The sequence below is a fragment of the Manis javanica genome, chromosome 13, assembly GCF_040802235.1.
Source record: "Manis javanica isolate MJ-LG chromosome 13, MJ_LKY, whole genome shotgun sequence".
NCBI classification, from domain to species: domain Eukaryota; kingdom Metazoa; phylum Chordata; class Mammalia; order Pholidota; family Manidae; genus Manis; species Manis javanica.
In genome coordinates, this window is record NC_133168.1 from 55575643 (window position 1) to 55591033 (window position 15391).

A 15391-nucleotide genomic window follows, 5' to 3' on the forward strand; every position below is an offset into this window, starting at 1 on the left:
ATGCAGCAAACTGGCTTTTTTTTAAACAAGAAGGAGATCATATATTTATTCAAAATCAAGGAGAGTCTGCAATGGTGGGAACTTAGGGATAATGTTCTCTGTTAAATTTCAGCATTAAAACAAGTTACCTAAGATTCCAGAAGCAGATCCATAGAAAGCAGCAATAAGTGATAAATGCAAGATGAGATTTAAAAAAGCAAATAGGTAAGATTGTTTATTAATCCAGAGCTGCGTGTTAACTAACTGATTAATCAATTAATATCTATCAAGTCCCTAGCAAGTGTAATTGAGAAAAAGAGAAGAAATAGAATAGTATGGCTAAGAAGGAGACTGTAACCACAAATATACATTCTTCCAATGCTCAGGGACGACTAATACCAAGATAGAATGAACCTGATACCAAAATTTGAAAATAAAGTGACAAAAATGAAATTCAGATCAGTCTCAAACTCATTTACATACATAGATAAAATATGATAGAATAGTGAACAAAATGCAATAAGCATTATATTATGAGAAGACCAGATCATGAGCTTAAAATTTATTGTGGGAATGCAAGGATAGCTCAATGGAAAAAACCATCAGCATCTCCACAGATTCCCCAAAGTGCTTTAATTAAAATTTCAAATCAATTTCTTCTTAAAAATAATTACAAACTAAAATTATAAGGGCACTTATTTAACATGAAGAATAATGTATGTATTTCATACCAACTCTTAACTTTGTGCTTATAGGTATTCCCATGAAAATCAGGAAAAAACCAAGGCTGTCAGATATTCCCATTACTTGTGGGCTTTCTGAAAATCCTAGCTAATGCACTAAGATTTAACAACCTAAGGAGGTATAATTGTATACATTAAAATACAAAATTATCATTACTCACAAATGCTATGGTTGTCAACAAAAAAAAACCCAACAGAATCAACTAAGTAACTATTATAAGTAATTATACAATTTCATAGGGTGGTAAGATGCAAAATTATTATGAAAACCAAGAGCTTCTTTTATAATCATAATAAGCATTTGGAAAATATAATGGTAAAACAGACTCCCTTCACAATTAAAATGAAACTGTTAATATAACTTATGACAAATTTAACAGATGATGTTAATTTGTTAATAATGTGCAATATGTGACAGATGAAAGGTTAATGTCTTTATAATTCATCCCTTTTGGTCAATTTAAAACAAGCAACCATAAAAACACCACAACAGAAAATTAGCCTATGGAAATAGGCAAATTCACAATAGAAGAAAATATTTTAAAAACATACAAAAAAATTCTATATCTCACTACTAATAAATGCTTATTAAGTCAACTATGAGCTATTTTTTTTTTCCTAACAAGTGACCAATGATATTTTAAAATGCCCAGTGAAGACGCTGAGAAATGACACATGTTGAGAAGTGTAAACTTTCTAGGAGACTTAAATCCTTAGAATTAGGCATACTTTTGACATAATAATGTCATTCCTAAGAATTTACCCTGAGAAAATTCCTATAAATGTCATGGATTCACCTGTAGGCATATAGACTGAAATATATTTTATGATAAAAATGGAAAATGCCTAAATATCAATCAATAGGGAAATGGTTCGGTATACAGTAGGTAAATAGATAGATAAATTTAAATAATGGCATATAACCATTGAAAACTATATTACAGAATAATATATAGCAATGGCAATAAGTAAAAACTATAAGGAAAAAATATTAAAATATAATACATTACAAACTACAGCAAATAAAATATGATGTATATGTATATATACATATTCTATGTAAATATACATATGTGAATAAAAATGTCTGGAAAGTTGTACACCAAAATGTAAACCATGATAATAGTTATGTAATAGGATTATGGATTATTTTTTCTTTATGCCTTCTATATTTAAAAAATATTTCTGTTATGAATTTTGATTACTTTTATAATTTAGGAACCAACCAAAATATAAAAAGAACAATGCTAAAGACCTGTGTGGCTGAATGTAAAATGAAAGTATTGTGCATAAAAATAATGCAGACTCTTAGGAAGCTGTTTGATGCTTCTCTAATGAATATAAAATTAGAACTCACATTCTGTGAAGGAGAAATAAATCAGATGAAATGGAGACTGAAAACAGAATATTTAGTACAATTCTGAATCAGGAAGACAGGTCAAAAGAGTTTCTAAAGATTTTTTTCAAGGCTAAAAATTACTTAAGGGCTCCTTAGTACAAATAAAGAGTTTTCTTTTGGGGTCCTTAACATTTCTACATTAAAAATCAACACATGAGAAAAATGAGTCACTGCATCCCACACACCCCATCTGCCTCTGCACCCACACTGCTTCCTCCTCCCACAGATGCCAGCCACTCATCAGTCACACTGCTTTAAAATCAAGAGATGGAGTAAAATGGGGCTGAAAGAAACAAAATAAAACAGTTGCTGATGAAAAATAAATGAGAGACATGCAAAGAAAAATACTAGCTAAGTTAAAGTAGTGACAAGAGGTGGGAAATGGGTTATTTCCGGAGACCTGATTTGTGGAATATTATACTAAAGCAAAATTAAAACATTGCAGGAGGCTTTCGGATTAAATGAGAAACTAGACTTTTAAAATAAAGGGTACAAGCAAAATAAGGCATATAGTCATTAGAAATCAACATCTAAGCAGGAACATTATAGATCCATTTTTTGGATGCTAAACACAATTTAAATTTTAAAATACTGTAATTTAAAAATATTATAACACAGTATGATAACTCAGAATAAGACTGACCTTTTTTCTTACTTTAGATTCAGATGAGTGATTTGTTCTATTTGTTTTCTTTCCTAAATTTATTTTTTATTTCCATAAAATAAAATATACTCTTTTATCTTCCTTGAAGTGGTCAAAGTTTGTGCCCATTTTTAAAAATTGTTGGGTTTGTTTTTATATTGTTGAGGTTTCTGTGTTCTTTATATATCTGGATACTTTTTCCTGTCAGATATGTGACTTGCAAACATTTCCTCCCAGTTTGTGACTTGTTTTTTCATTCTTTTAACAGTGTCTTTGGAAGATCAGAAGTTTCTAACTTTAAGTGCAACTTATCAATTTTTTCTTTTATGGTTTATGCTCTAGATGTGGTATCTAAAAAAAGTCTTTACCTAACCAAAGGTCACAAAAGTTTTCTATGTTTTCTTCTAGATGTTTTATAGCTTTACATTTACATTTAGGTCTATGATCCATTTTGAGTTAATTTTTGTAAATGATGTGGGTTATGGGTCAAAGTTTATAGTCATTGTAAAGACTCCTTTCTCTACTGAATTCCCTCTGCCTCTTTGTAAAACATGAACTGGCTACATTTCTGTGTGTTCATTTTTGGATTTTCTATTCGACTCCATTGATCTGTATGTCTACCTTTTGCCGATACTATATATTCTGTTTTGACCATTGTAACTTTATGGTAGGTAATGAAATCAAGCACTGTGAGTCCTCCAACTCTATTCCTTTGTTTTCAAAGCTGTTTTAGCTAGTTTAGTTGTACTATTTGCTTTCCTGTGTAAGTTTTAGAATAACTTGGTACCTGAAGATATCAGTTGATAATACAAAAAAATCCTCTTGGCATTTTTACTGGAAATGTGTCAAATCTATAAATCACTTTGGGGAGAACTGACTCTTACCAATATTGAATCTTTCAATCCATGAATATGGCATATCTCTCCATTTACTTAGGTCTTTTTTTATTTCTTTCATCAATATTTTATCATTTTCAACATACAGTTACTACATATATCATGTTAAATTTATACCTGTCTCATTGTTTTGGTTGTAGAGGGTACTCTTTTAAATTCCAAGTCTAGTATATAAATTTAATTGCTAGCACATAAAAGTACAGTTAATTTTTTTTTTTTTTTTGGAGAGGGCATCTCTCATATTTATTGATCAAATGGTTGTTAACAACAATAAAATTCAGTATAGGGGGGTCAATGCTCAATGTACAATCATTAATCCATCTCAAGCCTAATTCTCGTCAGTCTCCAATCTTCTGAAGCATAACGAACAAGTTCTTACATGGTGAACGAATTCTTACAGAGTGAATAAATTCTTACATGGTGAACAGTACAAGGGCATTCATCACAGAAACTTTCGGTTTTGATCATGCAATATGACCTATAAACCATCAGGTCAAATATGAATATTCATTTGATTTTTGTACTTGATTTATATGTTGATCCCACATTTCTCCTATTATTATTATTATTTTTATTTTTAATAAAATGCTGAAGTGGTAGGTAGATGCAAGATAAAGGTAGAAAACATAGTTTAGTGCTGTAAGAAGGCAAATGTAGATGATCAGATGATCAGGTGTGTGCCTATGGACTAAGTATTAATCCAGGCTAGACAAGGGCAGCAAGACATCCACGGATGCAGAAGATTTCTCTCAAAGCAGGGGGGGTGAGGTTCTGAGCCTCACCTCTGTTGATCCCCAAATTCTCACCTGATGGCCCCCCTGCGACTGTGCCTGTCTTAGGTTGTTCCTCCCTTGAGGAATCTTACCCGTCTCTGGCTAACCAGTCATCTTCCGGGGCCATACAGGGAAATGTAAAGTTGGTAAGTGAGAGAGAAGCCATATTGTTTGCAAAGGTTAGCTTTTTACTTCTTTGCAGATTTATGCCCTGTGGCTTCTATGCCCAGCACTTGTCTCGAGGTATCTTTACCACCTGGAGGAATTATGATACTCGGTAAATTTGATATGAGGCACGAATTCTATTTAAGGGTTGTAATTAGGAAGGAAGAAGAAAAGCTATAGATGTAGCATATGAAGGAAACTTGGGAGGATTGATTATTTCTTTGACATATCTTCTTGTATAGTACCTTAAGTATGTATAGGTTTTAAACTACTAACTAATTTGCACACACATATTAACATAATAGGAATACGGTGACATAAACAAAGCAAATCTATAATTACCAGCCATCTCCAGTGAAGCCAAGAAAACCATTTAGGCACCCTAGGCATTTGTGAAAATTTATCTATGATATGATGGATATTTTCCAACTGTACTTGAACCATCAGACAAATTAAAGCAGCCCATTTCTGGGATGTGTTCACATCCCATATGTTCTTTTAACCATAGATAGTCTATAGTCATGAGATTTTGGGGTGCTACAACTTGCACCCCTCCCAACTCCTGGTTGAGTTCCAACAGTACAGATCCAGTCAAATTCGTTGTCTCACTGTATGCACATGCCAGCCTAGACATCTCCCTCCTCCTTCTTATGGCAAGTCCAGGAGACGGTGGGCTGGATGCAGCCACAACCGCAGCATCGTCCGGATCCCTGTGGAGGCTTTTTGATGATCATCCCCCGGCACGAGTCCTCCAGAGAGTGCTGATGCCGGAAGCTCCTCCTCATATCGTATCTTAGTTCATTTTCTGGGTATCCAAGCTAGGCCTTGATCTTCTGCGTAGAAACAAACAGACCCTTTGCCCACACTTTGACATGCCCTCTATACCACTGTGCAGAACTCATTGGAGGTCAGCACACAGTAACTGCTTTTTTTTTTTTTTTTTTTTAATTAAGAGAAAGGAATATTATCAGAAAAGAGTACCTCCATAGCTGATCATCTGACACCCTTTAAGTGATCAACATTAAGGATATTTAAAGCATGCGTTGATCTTTGATTTACCAATAGTTTTATCCTGTTAAGGAGTAATCCCCCTTTCTTTCTTTCTTTTTTTTTTTAAATTTTTAATCTACACTTACCTGAAGAATACTATGTTTACTATGCTCTCCCCTATATCAGGTCCCCCCTAACAACCACATTACGGTTACTGTCCATCAGCTTAGCAAAATGTTGTAGAGTCACTACTTGTCCTCTCTGTGTTGTGCAGCCCACCCTCCCCTTGCTCCCTCCCCCCCATGCATGCTAATCTTAATACCCCCCTTCTTCTTCCCCCCCCTTATCCCTCCCTGCCCACCCATCCTCCCCAGTTCCTTTCCCTTTGGTACCTGTTAGTCCATTTTTGGGTTCTGTAATTCTGCTGCTGTTTTGTTCCTTCAGTTTTTCCTTTGTTCCTATACTCCTCAGATGAGTGAAATCATTTGGTATTTCTCTTTCTCCGCTTGGCTTATTTCACTGAGCATAATACTCTCCAGCTCCATCCATGTTGCTGCAAATGGTTGGATTTTTCCACTTCTTATGGCTGAGTAGTATTCCATTGTGTATATGTACCACATCTTCTTTATCCATTCATCTACAGATGGACATTTAGGTTGCTTCCAATTCTTGGCTATTGTAAATAGTGCTGCGATAAACATAGGAGTGCATCTGTCTTTCTCAAACTTGATTGCTGCGTTCTTAGGGTAAATTTCTAGGAGTGGAATTCCTGGGTCAAATGGTAGGTCTGTTTTGAGCATTTTGATGCACCTCCATACTGCTTTCCACAATGGTTGAACTAATTTACATTCCCACCAGCAGTGTAGGAGGGTTCCCCTTTCTCCACAGCCTCGCCAACATTTGTTGTTGTTTGTCTTTTGGATGGCAGCTATCCTTACTGGTGTGAGGTGATACCTCATTGTAGTTTTAATTTGCATTTCTCTGATAATTAGCGATGTGGAGCATCTTTTCATGTGTCTCTTGGCCATCTGTATTTCTTTTTTGGAGAACTGTCTGTTCAGTTCCTCTGCCCATTTTTTAATTGGGTTATTTGTTTTTTGTTTGTTGAGGCGTGTGAGCTCTTTATATATTCTGGACGTCAAGCCTTTATCAGATCTGTCATTTTCAAATATATTCTCCCATACTGTAGGGTTCCTTTTTGTTCTATTGATGGTGTCTTTCGCTGTACAGAAGCTTTTCAGCTTAATGTAATCCCACTTGCTCATTTTTGCTGTTGTTTTCCTTGCCCGGGGAGATATGTTCAAGAAGAGATCACTCATGTTTATGTCTAAGAGGTTTTTGCCTATGTTTTTTTCCAAGAGTTTAATGGTTTCGTGACTTACATTCAGGTCTTTGATCCATTTTGAGTTTACCTTTGTATATGGGGTTAGACAATGGTCCAGTTTCATTCTCCTACATGTAGCTGTCCAGTTTTGCCAGCACCATCTGTTGAAGAGACTGTCATTTTGCCATTGTATGTCCATGGCTCCTTTATCAAATATTAATTGACCATATATGTTTGGGTTAATTTCTGGGGTCTCTAATCTGTTCCACTGGTCTGTGGCTCTGTTCTTGTGCCAGTACCAAATTGTCTTGATTACTATGGCTTTGTAGTAGAGCTTGAAGTTGGGGAGTGAGATCCCCCCTACTTTATTCTTCTTTTTCAGGATTGCTTTGGCTATTCGGGGTCTTTGGTGTTTCCATATGAATTTTTGAATTATTTGTTCCAATTCATTGAAGAATGTTGCTGGTAATTTGAGAGGGATTGCATCAAATTTGTATATTGCTTTCGGCAGGATGGCCATTTTGACGATATTAATTCTTCCTAGCCATGAGCATGGGATGAGTTTCCATTTATTAGTGTCCCCTTTAATTTCTCTTAAGAGTGACTTGTAGTTTTCAGAGTATAAGTCTTTCACTTCCTTGGTTAGGTTTATTCCTAGGTATTTTATTCTTTTTGATGCAATGGTGAATGGAATTGTTTTCCTGATTTCTCTTTCTATTGATTCGTTGTTAGTGTATAGGAAAGCTACAGATTTCTGTGTGTTGATTTTGTATCCTGCAACTTTGCTGTATTCCGATATCAGTTCTAGTAGTTTTGGAGTGGAGTCTTTAGGGTTTTTTATGTACAGTATCATATCATCTGCAAATAGTGACAGTTTAACTTCTTCTTTACCAATCTGGATTCCTTGTATTTCTTTGTTTTGTCTGATTGCCGTGGCTAGGACCTCCAGTACTATGTTAAATAACAGTGGGGAGAGTGGGCATCCCTGTCTGGTTCCCGATCTCAGTGGAAATGCTTTCAGCTTCTCGCTGTTCAGTATAATGCTGGCTGTGGGTTTATCATATATGGCCTTTATTATGTTGAGGTACTTGCCCTCTATTCCCATTTTGCTGAGAGTTTTTATCATGAATGGATGTTGAATTTTGTCAAATGCTTTTTCAGCATCTATGGAGATGATAATGTGGTTTTTGTCTTTCTTTTTGTTGATGTGGTGGATGATGTTGATGGATTTTCGAATGTTGTACCATCCTTGCATCCCTGGGATGAACCCCACTTGGTCATGGTGTATGATCCTTTTGATATACTGTTGAATTCTGTTTGCTAATATTTTATTGAGTATTTTTGCATCTACATTCATCAGGGATATTGGTCTGTAATTTTCTTTTTTGGTGGGGTCTTTTCCTGGTTTTGGTATTAGGGTGATGTTGGCTTCATAGAATGAGTTTGGGAGTATTCCCTCTTCTTCTATTTTGTGGAACACTTTAAGGAGAATGGGTATTATGTCTTCTCTGTGTGTCTGATAAAATTCCGAGGTAAATCTGTCCGGCCCCGGGGTTTTGTTCTTGGGTAGTTTTTTGATTACTGTTTCAATTTCTTTGCTTGTAATTGGTTTGTTTAACTTTTGTGTTTCTTCCTTGGTCAGTCTTGGGAGGTTGTATTTTTCTAGGAAGTTGTCCATTTCTTCTAGGTTTTCCAGCTTGTTGGCATATAGGTTTTCATAGTAGTCTTTAATAATTCTTTGTATTTCTATGGAGTAGTACAGTTAATTTTTATACACTGACCTTGTATCCAGAGACACTGATAAACCCACTAGTTCCAGGAGCTTTTTTTTTTTTGTACATGCTTTCGGATTTTCTACATGGGCAGTCATGTCATGTGCAATCAGAAATGGTCTTATTTCTTCCTTTCCAATCTGTATGTCTTTAATAGTTTTGTTTTTATGTTGTTTGGTTCTGCCACGTTATACTGGCTAGGACTTCCAGTAACACAGCATTTTTTAAACAGTAATATTTCATTATCTAACTAATGAAAATGTTGTCTTATGGCTACCTTCTGACTCTGATGGACATAATCTCAAAAGTAGTAATATAAATAGGTGAGAATTATCTTCTTTATGAAATGATCCTAAAACGTGCAAAAGATTATGTAATTATAATAAATTAAACATCTGGTACTCTGCAATTCTTGAAACCCACTTATATGAGGTATGGTTTATCTACTTTAATTACACTCTTTTCACAAACTCATATTCATTAAATATGAAGTATCATGCACTATATGCTTTACAAATATTAACTCACTTAAATCCTCACAACATCCCCTTGGTGGTGGGTAATGCTGTTATTTCAGGACACTGAAGCAGAGAATGTAAGTAATCTGCCCTAAATCAGCTATAAGTGGTGGCACCATTTTCATCCTTTGAAGGATTCAAACACAGGCAGTTTGGCTAGAGAGGCCATGTTCTTAATTCTTAACTGTGCCACACCCCATGCTTACAGGATATGGAAGGTCCCAAGATCAGAACACAAACAAGAGGCAAAAAAAAGATTTGGGGACCAAAGCATATGTTTCTGTCATATATTTCACAACTAAATGCATCTAATAATTGTCTGAGTTTTTGTGGTAATATTGTGAGTGAAACTGCCACATTTCAAATTTTAAGACTAAGTCAGTCCATTGAAGAATATAGATAGACATGGAAATCTCTTACATTTTTACATAGGCTGTAGTTTCTTTCCCTGTTCCAACTGAGTTAATGCTAAATAGAGCATAAAATTAGGTTTACCAGTAGTTTATTTAGGCATAATCAATTTTTAGGGCAATAATATGAAAACTGTTGTGCCTAATTGCATTTTGGTCACTTAAGTAGCAAGTAGTTCATGGTCTGTGTTTTTATTTTTATTTCATTTTTCCTGAATAATACCATATCTGCTGGTTACATATTTCCAATGAACTGATGCTATTTATAAAAATCAGAGTTGAAGGGCCAACACTAATATTCAGTTACTTTTTATCTATGCAATGGTTTTCCTTAGGTATCAGATCACTGATGACAAAGCAAGAGCCCAATAGTGATCTCACTTATACTGTCATCTCCAAAGATAATTCACAATTTCATCATCAATGTAAACTTTCCGTATTATCACACAGAACTACCCATTTAGTCATGATGGATTAATCCCCAAGACAACCCATTAGTGCCAGTTTAATTCAACTAATATCCCAAGTGCTTACTATATAAAAGGTTTTATCTGATGTTATTAAAGCTAAAAGAAAAAAATAACTAGATATGGTTTTTGCCTTCTCTTGTGGGACAGAAGCATGAGTTGGCAGATACTAATATAGGGTAGAATGTGGCTGGTGCTAGGGAAGTACAGCTGGTGACACTCAGAGACCTGAGAGGCTGGTGCTTTGGGGGGTTGGATGATGAAGCCTGTGTGAATGAGGCATCAGCTGGCAGGGGAATAAGAAAGTGGACCTCCTCAAAGAGCAGACAAAAAAACAGAAGCCCTATCACATCAAGGGCAGTGTTGGAGAAGGCAAGGAAAGAAAGGATGCCTGGCTCTTGGTCAGAGAATGAAGTAAACCTCAGTAGGAAACTAAGTCAATTCCCAGTAGGATTCTCAACGGGTGAACCAAGAGAGATCCCCCCCAAAAATGACACTAAAACCTCAAACGCTCATCCCTTCTTCAATTTTTAAGGAAAGTATAACCTGCATTTCCATTGATTTTCCTGTATTATGCATGAATAAGGGCTCTTTACAAGTAATTATAATATGTAAAGTACTCAAATACTAGTTTCAAGACATCGTAGTTTTCTAGTAAAAATCTCCCAAAGACTCTAAGTCAGTTTTCTAAAGTCTGGCAGGTATATAATGTTGGGAAATTGCAAAAATCCTATTATTGAGTTAAAATTGTTAATATTTTCAGGAAGGGCAGAAGAATAATCATCATTATTGTCTTAAATCGGCCATGGCTTGGAAATTCCTACTATGAATTACCACTCATTTAGGTTCATCAGCATCACTTTATTTTCTTGTATGTTATTTGGTTAACCCTACTGTGCATAATGATACATCTTTTCATCAACAGTACATTTTGGCCCATAATAACCTCATCACTGACCTCCAGTAAATGTATACATAGTGATTCAAACATGAATCATTCTTATATTGCTAAAGTAAATATGTACATAATGTCCCTACTCCAGCTCTAATTTGCTTGTTTGATGATTACACTGAGGTGCTGAATTTTTTTAACCTGAAAAATGAGTGAAAAGAAGGACATTTTGTGCCTCCAGAAGATGGCCCTTAATAATGCTGAGAGCCACTGCACCTACAAAAGGATGGGGCAAGGGGGAGGAGAAAAGGGACAAGCCCAGAGATGGGTAAGAGAGGAGGGGGAAAATGGGGAGGAGAAACAGGAAGAGAAAGAAGCTAAAGAATGAAACAAGATTGATGTTACAAAAACTAAAGCTGCCTTGCTCAGGCAATAGCTCCAAGAGTCCAGTTTATTATGCTCCAGCTTTAGAGAAGGTGAGGGAGAAACAGCACACATCAACAGGAGGTGCCCATCCAGCATGGCCAGAACCACAGCTCTCCCAAGAGATGGCTTAGAAAAGCACATAGGGGAGAAAAGCTGAAGGGAAACCTCTTCATCTTCAGAGGCTTTGAGAGGGGTGATAAACATGCACACGACAGACAAGCTGTTTTATGACTCCAGTGTTTTAATCCTTCTTATGTTTTTGGATGGATGACCTTGGACAATTCATTCAATTCTCTGAGCTTTGGTTTCCTCAACTGTAAATTGGGGATAAAACACAGGGATTTATCACACAAAGCTGTTGGATGGATTACATGAGTGCTAGGCACAGCAAACTCTCAATATATGGTTATTATATGGAACCATTACAAGAAGTGTTCATAGGATGCCCATTGAGTACTTTATCATGAAAATGTTACTGAAGACAATGCTAATATATATCTCAATTACTCATAGAACTGATGTTGAATTCAAATAATGAAGGCATAGAAAGCCAACATGAAGATTTTTGACTTGACTCTAGAATCAATGGTGATCCATCATGTCCATGAGTTTTGAGAAAGGATGTGGCAGGATCAAGGTTTGGGGAAGAAAAACCTACACTTTGTGCACGAATAACAGACTAAACAGACTAGAAGCTAGGAGACCAGTTAGGAGCCATTCAAGGGAGAGGATGCCCCTGAAGACATGTCCCTAGAGACAACATGGCTTTCGGGATTTGATGCATGCAGGATAATCAAAAAATGAATTAAAGATGAATCTGTTTCAAAACAAAATGATTAAAATTAAGAACTTGCCATTAATGCAATAAGTGACACAAGAGGAAGAACTATTTTTTTTTTTTGGTAGGAACTTGAGTTTGGATTGGGACACACTAAACATTTTATGTTTGTGTGTGTGTATCCAACTGACAGCTGTTATTTTGCATCTCAGCAGAGAGATCAGAACCAGAGAGATTTAAGAGCCCCAGTGATTGTGATAGTTAAAGCAGTGGGTGTAGATGAGAGTATCAACTTAGATTAGTATATAAAGAAATGAGAAGGCATCTATGACTCAGGAAATCCCTTCCTCATATATCCAGTAGAAGCACAGATATATGTTCTCTAAAATATCAGTAATGAATGTTCATAACACAACTATTTGTAAACCATCATGCAAATGAAGTGAAGTGTTCAATACAGAGACAATAGATCCTATACAGCAATGAGAATAAAAATCTACAACCACATATAACAATGGAGATGAATCTCACAAATGGATTGTTCAAAGAAAATATCCAGATACAAAAGAGTATTTCATGATTCCATTTCCATGAGGCTCAAAAAAAGTCAAAATAGTGGATACTCTGGTGGAGAGAGGAAATGGCTGAACTCAGAGTTGTCTGGACAGCTGTAAGGCTCAACTTCTTGATCTGAGTGCTGGCTACTCAGACACATTCACTTTGTAACAATTAACTCATCTCTGGCCAACAGTTTTACCAACAATATTAAGAGAGGACTGTGCTTACTTTCCTGTGGCCATTATAACAAAGCACCATATACTTACTTGGTCCCTTGCAACAGAAATTTATTCTCCCACTGTCTTGGAGGCCACATGTCCAAAATCAAGGTGTCAACAGGGTCAGGGCTGTGCTACCTCCAGAGGCACTAGAGAAGAATCTGTTTTTCCACAGTCTAGCAGGTTTTTACATTCCTTGGCTTGTGATATGTTTGCCTGTAGTGTAGTGTTTGCCCTCTGCCTCTCTCTTACAAATACACTTGTGATAGCATTTAGGGGCCATCCAAATAATCCAGGATCACCTCAAGATCTTTAATTTAATCATATCATGCAAAGACCCTTTTATCAAATAAGGCAGCATTCACAGGTTCCAGGGTTTTGACATGGATATTGCAGCAGGAGTTGAGGGTCATTTTTCAGCCAACCACAGGGATTGTAAAGAAGTCACATGATAAGGAAGGTGAGTGCCGCAGAGCTAAAGGTGCCAAATAAAATGTAAGGAAATGGAGGTAATGAGCCCGGATGATTCCCTAGAAGACTGGCAGAGCAAGGAAGAGGAATAACATTTACCATGATCCATAGTAGGGATTTTTACATTCAAGAAGGAAGCTGAAAGATCAGACAATACTTTAACAGTATAGAAAGATCTGAAGGTCTTAACTTTTAGGGTGGTGTATTTGAGTATTAATGGAAAGATTAAGATTTTAAAGGGGTGGGTGGCTAAATTAATGGAGCCAGTCTCTATGTTCTCAGATGAGACAGATGGGTAAGGATAGATGGTGGAGGAGAAAAGTCAACCTTGGATAAAAGACGGGATAATTTAATGGTGAAAGGAAGGGAAGTAAGACACAGCAAAGACCAAGAAATTAATGAAGTGGAAGGAAGAATAATGAGATCCTTCAATTTAGTTGGAGACCCTTTTCAGACAGAGCTAGGCGCTGGTGGCCAACAGAGAGGAAAGCCTGGCCCAGCGGCAGCAGGGACAAACCTGCATCCTGTGGACATCCCTGGGAACATGCCCGTGGGCAGCACTACCTCTGCTCTCAGAAGGTGTGACCCCCAGAACACTTTTTCATTAAAAGGATTTTATATTAGCGTTTGTAAGAACGCTATTTACAGCAACAGTAGATGTGAACCCAAGCCTTAGGAGAACCACAAACTCTACTTTTTCCTTACTTCTACCTGCTGAAGATGAAAGTAAAGGAGTATATGATGAAAAGAAGGAAGATAGAGAATAGATTTCAGTTTAAGTCAGCTTACTGGCCATAGGCAAAAGCCTTAACCAGACATTAAAATCTCAATCTTACCAATGAGTATTGGTCACAAGGAAGACCGGGACAACTAACAACACTTCCCTCCTATTAGAGAAGAATTCCCAGCACCCAGCATGTTGATGGTGGCTTGCTAAGTGTTATTAGGGAGCCCTGTAAATACTCTCAACTAGATTCAGTCTACAAGTGAGTCCATCATATCAAGGCACAAGGAAATAGATATATTACAATTTATATCTTTGGTGCATAGAAAGTGCTTTATAAAGTGACAATTCCCAGGCCACACACATTTCGCTGGTCCCTTTACATACTTTTGCTTACTGAACAAATATAAACAGGTTCTACATCAAAAAGTATTATTCTCTTTCCAAGTTAAAATAGAATCCAGTTTTTTTTATTAGTTTTATTTTGGTATCATTAATCTACAATTATATGAAGGACATGTTTACTAGGCCCCCCCCTTCACCAAGTCCTCCCCACATACCCATTCACAGTCACTGTCCATCAACATAGTATGATGCTATAAAATCACTACTTGTCTTCTCTGTGTTGCACAGCCCTCCCTGTGCCCCCCCACACTATACATGTTATTCGTAATGCCCCCTTTCTTTTTTCCTGCCCTTATCCCTCCCTTCCCACCCGTCCTCCCCAGTCCCTTTCCCTTTGGTAACTGTTAGTCCATTCTTGGGTTCTGTGATTCTGCTGCTGTTTTGTTCCTTCGGTTTTCTTTTGTTCTTATACTCCACATATGAGTGAAATCATTTGGTACTTGTTTTTCTCCACCTGGCTTATTTCACTGAGCATAATACCCTCTAGCTCCATCCATGTTGTTGTAAATGGTAGGATCTGTTTTTTTCTTATAGCTGAGTAATATTCCATAGTGTATATGTACCACATCTTCTTTACCCATTCATCTACTGATGGACATTTAGGTTGCTTCCATATCTTGGCTATTGTAAATAGTGCAGCGATAAACATAGGGATGCATCTGTCTTTTTCAAACTGGAGTGCTGCATTCTTAGGGTAAATTACCTAGAAGTGGAATTGCTGGGTCAAATGGAATCCAGTTTTTACCTTAAGAATTTATTGAGTAATGTTATGGCAATAATGATAGGCCTGGTCAATGATCTACAAAGAGTATGTAATATAAGAAAAGTATAAGTCAAAAT

The 15391-nt window shown here is 36.4% G+C and overlaps 1 protein-coding gene across 3 annotated transcripts in view; it reads right to left on the reverse strand.

The window, feature by feature from the left end:
* Positions 1-15391, reverse strand: part of MAP3K5 (mitogen-activated protein kinase kinase kinase 5) — a 208858-nt gene that overhangs the window by 131757 nt on the left and 61710 nt on the right. The gene's annotated exons all lie outside the window — the stretch shown is intronic.